At 42.1% G+C, this 9,318-nt stretch overlaps 1 non-coding gene across 1 annotated transcript; it reads left to right on the plus strand.

Moving 5' to 3' along the window:
- Positions 1–6,733: 6,733 nt before the first annotated feature.
- LOC118491929 lies at positions 6,734–6,839 on the plus strand. The gene has a single exon (XR_004892374.1). It is a non-coding gene; the product is annotated as a small nucleolar RNA R71 (small nucleolar RNA).
- Positions 6,840–9,318: the final 2,479 nt, after the last annotated feature.

The following is a 9,318-nucleotide window of genomic DNA, read 5'->3' on the forward strand; positions in this document are numbered from 1 at the left end:
CCGGTTTGAGCAATAAATCATCAAGCGTGGGAATCATGTACTCCCTAGCCGGAAGACTATCATATTTTCCCAGCTTCTTCAACGTATCGAATGACATTTCAACTGGTACCCCATGTACCATCCCAACCAACTTCATTTGTGATGGCCTGTGGAAGTTGTGACATTTAAGTGTTGCCATCCACTCCTGAATCTCAGTCATAAACAGATTGCTCTTATCTTTATCAAAACACCTGAGTGCTCCTTCCCAACCCAAAGCACGGAACTTATCAAACACCCCGAACTGGCCAAACTGGGGTTCATCAACCTCTTTTTCACAGATAAACGCGGCTGCTTTATTTTTTAACTTGTTCATGCAGTCGTTATACAGGGTTGGCTGCCAGATTTCGGGTTGGTCATCCAACGACCCCGAATTCCACACCGGTTTATCACTTGGGTCTAACTGCATCTCTTCTTCTTCCTCGCTTTCGCTTTCACTAACCCTACCCATATATTGCCTCTTCTTTGATGGTTGCTCCTTTTCCTTGCCCTTGCCTTTGGAGGAAGATGAACTTGAACCCGCTTTCTCCTTTGTCTTTGCCATTTCCTACACACAAGAGGCAAGCAACAAAAACAAACACCAAATTAGACACTCTCTTCAAAATCCTCCCCACACTTGCTTGTTGTCATGGTTGTAGATGTTAGTGAACCTAAAGTGTTCAAGAATTTTTCAAAAATTGGGCATGGTGTCTCTAGAATGTAGAGCATCCCAAAAGTTCACTATTTTAACAACAATTCCTACATCTACAACCATCAACCATGTTCAATAACCAATTCCGTACTCATATTCTAACAACAAGCAAGTGGGCAAAAACACATAACCTAAACCACCTTGTTTTTCACAATGTATCACCATAATATAGCAAAGTAAGTGTTCATACCTTGTTTCAAGATGTAAGGATGCTTGTGAAACTAAAAATCCCAAAACCCCCCAAATTATCTCAACCTAGGGTTTCAAACTTTGACCCCAAAATCGCGCTTTCTCTGAAATCTCTCCTCACAATCACAAAGCTTGTGAAGAATTAGTCGATTCAGACCAAAATTCCACTCGATTTGGACAAGGATTGAAGGTTTTATGAGAGAAAGAAGGTGGAAGAAGAATGGAGGATGAGGGTTCTTAGAGAAGAAGAAGATGGTGGAAAAGTGAAGAGTAAATGGGTGGATAGGGATTAATCACGTGACCATGCTTGTTTGTTTTCGATTTTTGTTATTATTATTATTTTTTTTTTTATGTATATACGAAACCCAATCGACGGAAACAAGTTTTGTGCGTACCGTAATTTACGGTCTCACCGTAAATTACGGTGAGACCTGAATCCAAAATTGCACCGTAATTCAGTAGAGATTTACCGTAAACCCTCAACAATTTTCAACCTCCACCGTAAATTACGGCAATACCGTAATTTACGGTAAACTCTGGACTTGAATTCTTACCGTAACACAGGAGGTTTACACCATAAAGTCCACACATTTTTTTACACCCACCGTAAATTACGGTAGAACCGTAATTTACGGTGCTCGCTGGGCATTCACCTTTTGACAAAAATTTAGATTTATGTGACCATTTTTTTTAGATTTTTAAGTTTTTCGATTTTTTTTTTATGTTTTTAAATTTTTTTAAAAACTTGTAAAAATTACCCTACCCCCTCAAAAATCCCGTGTTGTCCTCAACACAATGTAAGAGCAATTCGCAACCCGAATATCCCCACACTTGTTTCGAACACGGACTTCGAGGAACTAAGGCAATTGTGCAACTATACAAACAAAACAAAACGAAACTACTATGTACACTACCACCAAACCTGGGCCTTTATGGTTGTTCCTCCTCGACCGGGCGTAAGATGTAGCCCGCTTTGTCAAGCTCCAAGTTGTTGATGTCATTGCCATCCAAATACGGCTTTAACCGGTGACCGTTCACCGTTTGTTGTTTCAATGTTCGCTCGTCTTGAATGTCAACATCTCCGAACCTTCCCACTCGTCGGACAACGTAAGGGCCCATCCACTTGCTCTTGAGTTTCCCCGCGAACATTTTCAACCTTGAATTGTATAACCACACTTTTTGACCCACTTCAAAGTTCTTCTTCTTTATCTTCGCATCATGAACCTTTTTCAGTTTGTCTTTGTATGCGGATGCACACTCATACGCTTGGTCCCTTATCTCCTCAATTTCATTCAGTTGAAGCTTCCTCGCCCGACCCGCTTCATCATAGTCCGCATTCACTGTTTTAATTGCCCAATATGCCCTATGTGCCAACTCCATAGGCAAATGACATCCTTTCCCGTAAACCATTCGATACGGAGTGGTATCAAGTGGGGTTTTGAAAGCCGTGCGATACGCCCACAATGCGTCATCAAGCTTGCTTGACCAATCTTTCCTATCCGTTCTAACCGTCTTCATTAGAATTTCTTTGATTTGCCGGTTAGATACCTCCACTTGACCACTCGTTTGCGGGTGGTACGGTGTAGCCACACGGTGATTCACACTATATCTCTTTAGCAACTTTCCAAAATTGAAATTTTTGAAATGTGAACCACCATCACTTATTATCACCCGAGGTACACCAAAGCGAGAAAATATATTGGATTGCACAAACTTACATACAACGGAATGATCGTTGGTCCTTGTGGCAATAGCTTCAATCCATTTCGACACGTAATCAACCGCAACCAATATGTATAAAAACCCATTTGAGTTTGGGAAAGGACCCATGAAGTCTATTCCCCAAACATCAAATACCTCCACTACCAAAATTGGTTGCAACGGCATTTCATCACGTTTCGAAATGCTTCCCATTCTTTGACAATTGATGCAATTTCGGGCATACTCACGAGCATCCTTGAAAATCGTGGGCCAATAAAACCCACTCGATAACACCCGATAGCCTGTCTTATTCCCACTAAAATGGCCCCCACATGCGGATGAATGAGCATGGGTCAATATCTCTAAAACTTTAGTTTCGGGAACACATCTTCTTATCACTTGGTCGGCCCCGATTTTGAACAAGTCGGGTTCGTCCCATATATATTGCTTCACTTGACTAGAAAACTGTTGTCGTCTCTTCTTAGTCCAATGATTTGGAATCGCACCCTTGGCCAAATAGTTAACGTAATGAGCATACCAAGGGGCAACATAAGTAGAAACGGCCAACAATTGTTCATCGGGGAACCGTTCATTGATTTCACTTGCATCATCTACACCTTCCAACGGGATTCGGGACAAATGATCCGCAACAACATTCTCACATCCCTTTTTGTCTCGGATTTCAAGATCAAACTCTTGTAACAATAAGACCCATCGAATCAACCGCGGCTTTGCATCCTTTTTCTCCATCAAGTACCGAACCGCACTATGATCCGAGTAAACCACTACCTTGCTTCCCCAAATATACGAGCGAAACTTATCCAAAGCATACACCACCGCTAGTAACTCCTTCTCGGTTGTGGTGTAGTTAAGTTGCGCTTCGGATAAAGTTTTGCTTGCATAGTAAATAACCACCGGCTTCTTGTCAACCCGTTGACCCAAAACTGCACCAATAGTGGTATCGCTTGCATCACACATTATCTCGAACGGCTTTGACCAGTCAGGTGGTTGCAAGATAGGCGCTTTGACCAAATGTTCCTTCAAAACAGTAAAAGCTTGCATGCACTCATTAGTAAAGTCAAACGGGACATCTTTTAATAACAAATTGCATAAGGGTTTGGTGATAACACTAAAACCCTTAATGAAACGTCGATAAAAACCCGCGTGTCCCAAGAATGACCGTACACCCTTAACATTTTTAGGAGGTGGCAAAGATGATATTACCCGTATCTTTGCCTTATCCACTTCCATCCCTCTTTCCGAAATCACATGTCCCAACACAATGCCCTCTTGCACCATGAAATGACTTTTCTCCCAACTTAGCACTAAATTTTTCTCAACGCACCGTTTTAAAACCTTTTGCAATTCGTTGAGACAAGCATCAAAAGTAGTGCCAAAAATGGAGAAATCATCCATGAATACTTCGAGCGACTCTCCAACCATGTCCGAGAAAATACTCATCATACATCGTTGAAAAGTTGCCGGAGCATTACACAAACCAAATGGCATTCGCCTAAAGGCAAAGGTGCCATATGGACATGTGAAGGTGGTCTTGTGTTGGTCATCCGGGTGTATGGCAATTTGATTATAACCCGAATACCCATCTAAGAAGCAATAATATTTTTGACCCGACAATTTTTCAATAATTTGGTCAATAAAAGGTAGCGGAAAATGGTCCTTAGAAGTGGCGGCATTCAGTTTTCGGTAGTCAATACACACCCGCCATCCGGTAACCGGTCGGGTGGCAATTTGTTCACCACTTTCATCCTTGACTACTTGAATGCCGGCCTTCTTAGGCACAACTTGGGTGGGACTCACCCAAGCACTATCCGAAATCGGATAGATGATTCCCGCATCCAACCATTTAATTACCTCCTTTTTTACTACCTCCCTTAGGTTCGGGTTCAACCGCCTTTGAGCTTCTCGTGTCGGTTTGGCATCCTCGGTTGTGATAATTTTGTGCATGACGATGGATGGACTAATTCCTTTGAGATCGGCAATCGTCCATCCAATAGCACCCTTGTTCGCTTTTAACACCTCCATCAGCTTTTGCTCTTGTGCCAACTCCAAATTAGAGGCAATAATGACCGGTAAAGTGTCATTATCCCCTAAAAATACATACTTCAAGTGGCTAGGCAGGTCCTTGAGCTCTAACTTTGGTGGTTCCTCCAACGATGGTTTTGTACCCGAATCAATTTCCACCGGTAAACCCTCGAATTGGTGGGTCCATGGTGGTCTACCTTCTTTCATTGCCATAGCATCTTGTGCTTCCTCTTCAACCCGTAGTGCATAAGCATGTACCTGTTCAGAAAAATCACACAAGCAAATATCCAAACCATCCTCCTCATACTCATGCGGGTTGCATCCATCTACTATGTCTGCCATAAAACACTCATCAACACCGTTAGCATTAGAATTGTTAGTAAAAACATTCAAACGCATTTTTCGATTTCCAAATGCCATATCAACTGTACCAAATCTACAATCGATAATAGCATGTGCGGTGCTTAAAAATGGCCGACCCAAAATTATGTTTTGTTGTTGTTTAGGGTCCGCCGATGAGTAATCCAAAACTAAGAAGTCCACCGGGTAATAAAACTCATCAATTTTTACAATAACATTTTGAACCATACCCCGAGGCAACTTATGAGACAAATCAGCCAAAACAACCGTCGTCTCCACCCTTGCTAATGGACCAAAGTCATATTGGTCGTATAAGCCCCCCGGTAAAATGCTAACTCCGGCTCCGAGATCTAGCAACGCCTTAGCCATTTGAAAATTACCCACTTGTACATTAATCAATGGCGTGCCCGGATCTTGGAGCTTAGGAGGAAGCTCCCCATTCAACACCGCACTCACTTGCCCGGTCAAATCCACCCGCTTAGGCACTTTCTTTTTGTTTTGCCTCTTTTGAGTACATAATTCTTTTAAGAATTTTGCATAAGCGGGAACTTGTTTTATTGCATCAAGTAGTGGGAGATTTATTTTAACTTGTTTGAACATATCCCACATTTCCTCTTTTTGAGGACCTCTTGACACAATAAAATTTTTCTTTCCCGGGTCAAGTAGGGCCGATGGGAATGGAACTTGACTCGATTCACCCTCACTTTTTTCATTCTTTTCACTTTCACCCAAACCCGGTTTTTTAATAATTGGTTCTTTTGGTTTAACCGGTGAAAGTTCATCATCACTTTCCATTCCCGTGATATCCTCAACCACCCCCTCGACCAATTCGGGTGACAAATTGGCCTTAAACTCTTTCCCACTCCTTAAAACACTAACATGGTTAATATTAACATTACCTCGTGACGAACCATGTGAAGGGTTTACCTTAGTGTCGCTTGGAAGTTGACCCTTACCTTTCTTCAATTCCGCCACATCGGTTGCTAATTGACCCATTTGGGTTGTTAGTGATTGGATGCTTTTATCACGAACCTCGTCTTTTTGCATTCGCACTTCGTCGAGTTGGTTCCGTTTTTGCATCTCCATTTGCATGCTTTTAAGCATCTCCATCACCTCGTTTCCACCCGAAAGTCCCCCTTGTTCTTGACCCGTTTGGTATTGTTTTTGATACCCTTGGTTATTCCCGCCTCGGTACCCACCTTGGTTATTGTAAGATGGCCGTGAACCAAAATTACCTTGGCTACCTTGGAAATTCGGGTTCGCTTGATTTGACGGGTTCCCATATCTAAAGTTCGGATGGTTCCTCAATCCGGGTGGTAGGTGTTTGAATTCATGTTGTTGTAGTTCCTACCACCTCCTCCTTGACCTTGACCTTGAACCACATTGACTTCCTCGTATTGCCCTTCCAACATTCCTTGGCAATTTTCAGCCGCATAACCTATTTCATTACACAAAGCACACACATTATAGATTTGGTTAGTGGTTTGAACATTACCATCATCTATGGCGTGCACTTGTGGTCGGTTAGTGGTTGGTCGGGCTCTCCTTGAAGCTTGGGCCTTCCTTTTTGATGTAGTTGCCATGCTTTCCAAAAACTCCCAATCTTCATTCTCATAATTCGTTCCAAACGTCCCTCCGGTGATAGACATTAGATCACGTGCGTCTTCGGCACTCAACCCCTCATGAAAGGCGTTCATCAACTCCCATAACTCAATTCCATGATGAGGGCAGTTTTTAATCATCATGTTAAAACGCTCAAACGCCTCATGGAACATCTCACCGTGTTGTTGTTGAAAGCTTCTCAATCCCTTCCGCGCATCATTGGTCTTTTGGGCGGTGTAGAATTCATCTAAAAAGGTTTGTTGCATCTCCCCCCATGTATATATTGATGCCGAAGGCAAAGTGTAGAACCACTTCTTTGCCTTATCCTCCAAAGAAAACTGAAATAAGACCAACTTGACTTCATCGGCCGAAAAACCTTGACTCCCAAAAGTGTTGCAAATTGAGTCATAAGCCTCTAGATGGAAATACGGCTCCTCCGTTTGCTAACCCTTTGTACTTCGGTAAACTTTGCAACGAGTTTGTTCTTACTTCAAAAGTTCTCCCTTGGTTGTTGTGAGGATAACCACCGGTGAAGGGTTTTGAGTAATGATTGGCCTGAAATGTGCCTCTATTCCCCTTGCTTGTTCCCTAAGATGCCTTCTTGGAACACCCAATCGGCCCTTGGACGAATAGGACCCATTGGTCTTGGTATAGGCCCTTGTGGTGCAATTGGTTGTTGGGGCATCGGTGGGTATTGATTTGGCCTTTGAAAATTGTGGTATACATGTTGTGGCCTAACTTGTTGCAATGGAATAGGTTTTGGATTGTTGGCCCTTGTGGTCTTGGCCGAATGTGTTGCGGTATAAGTTGTTGTTGTTGCATTCCACCAACACTCGCCATCCCTTGAGATTGACTTTGAACATACCCAAAATCCCCTTGATCACCATAATCTCCATAACCGTACCCATCATCTTCATACCCCTCAAAGTCTTCGAATCCCTCATCATAACCACCCCCTTGAATTCCTGAAGTTTGCTCAAATGGAATGGTCGAATACTGAAAACCCGACTGTTGTGGTCTAAAAGATGAAGTAGTATGCACAATAGTCGAATTGGGTGCAATGGTGAAGGTAGATGATGGATTGACCCGTATTTTGGGGGAAAGAAGTGAGATAATGGTGGGATTGTGGTGATGGATCGTAAGTGATGGTAGGCTCAGTTTGAGTGGTGATTGGTTGAGTGGAGTTGGTTGGTGTAAATCCAGCAGTGGTATTAGGCAATGTAGTGTTTGGTGATGGTTGGGTGGAAGTAGGTATAAAGGATGAGGTTGTTTGACTGGTTGTAGGTGGAATCTGAGAATCAGCCATGATGTTTCTCGGTGTAATGGGTGAAGTGGGTGAACCAATGATTTGTTTTCTCGCACTAAAACTCGGTTTTGTCGTAGCGTTCTTTTCAATTTCCGGATCAAAACGATAGCGGGTGATGACCTTTGAGAGCCTCTATATGCATACACCTGAAGTACCTGCACACTAAACGACAACCAGCGTAAACCCGAAAATAACAAACAAAACTATTAAACTAACACACGTTGCGCACTACTCCCCGGCAACGGCGCCAAAATTTGACGTGATGTCGTGGGTCACGCAAATTTAATCCCTAAACAACTGTAGTTAGCGGTAGTAGGGTATCGAACTCAGGGAGTATGTGGAAAATGTGTTGATTGTATAGCTTTGTATTTAAACTAAATTAAACTAAATTGCAGAAAATTAAAATTCAAGATTGTGGATTGTTGTTTTAGAAAACTAAATTAAGAACTAAATTCAAATCAAAGTTGGTTGTAAAAATTAGGAGAGAACAATGATCACCCTAGGTTTCAGTTTCTTTAAACAGTTGTGTGCAATTTCACTAGAAAGAGTTACATAGACATAACTCGTGTATATGTGATTGAAGTGATAAAAGGGAACAAAGTACTCGGATTAGATAACGCGAGGTTGTTTCCCGATGACCTATTAACCAATAACCAACCCTAACCCTTCCCGTGATATCTCGGTTGCCAACGGCACCAAGAACGTACGATTAAGACTAGAAATTGCAATATGATTAACACACTACAAACAATCAAACATACACCATGACATTCAAGCAACGCAAGATATCATTCTAGAAATGCAGAAATTAAACACACAAAAGTCAGAAACATTCACCTAGGATGATCACCGAAGAGTTTAGCCGGACATGGCTCGGTGAATCATCATCAACATCAATCTAATGTTCATACAAATTAAAAACACAAACCGAATGATTGGAAATGTTCACAAAGCAAGCAAGTCTCCAAAATTCGCCCCAAGTGTCCAAGAACCGTCAATGATGAGATAATACCAAAAGACACCCAAAAACGATTAAAATGGCAGTTACATATTTTCCGTCAGGCTCCACCGTAAATTACGGCTCCACCGTAATTTACGGTGGACAATTTGTTACGGCAATCCTGTGTTACGGTGCAGAAAAAAAAATCCATGTCTACCGTAAATTACGGTAGACCGTAATTTACGGTACTCAGCACCTTGTCTCCTTTGTTTTGTCTTTTGTTCTCCTCTCGACCCGTTTTCCACCAAAGCCTCCAAAACTGCTTTTGATCCATCTTTTAGCTCCTAATCGTACCTGAAACATAAGCATCGTAGTTATCTAATTCAAGATAATTACACGGCTAATTGGAGGATTATTTCATATTTTAACATGCTTAAGGGTTGTCCAAAG

The sequence above is a fragment of the Helianthus annuus genome, chromosome 4 (genome assembly GCF_002127325.2).
Source record: "Helianthus annuus cultivar XRQ/B chromosome 4, HanXRQr2.0-SUNRISE, whole genome shotgun sequence".
NCBI lineage: Eukaryota > Viridiplantae > Streptophyta > Magnoliopsida > Asterales > Asteraceae > Helianthus > Helianthus annuus.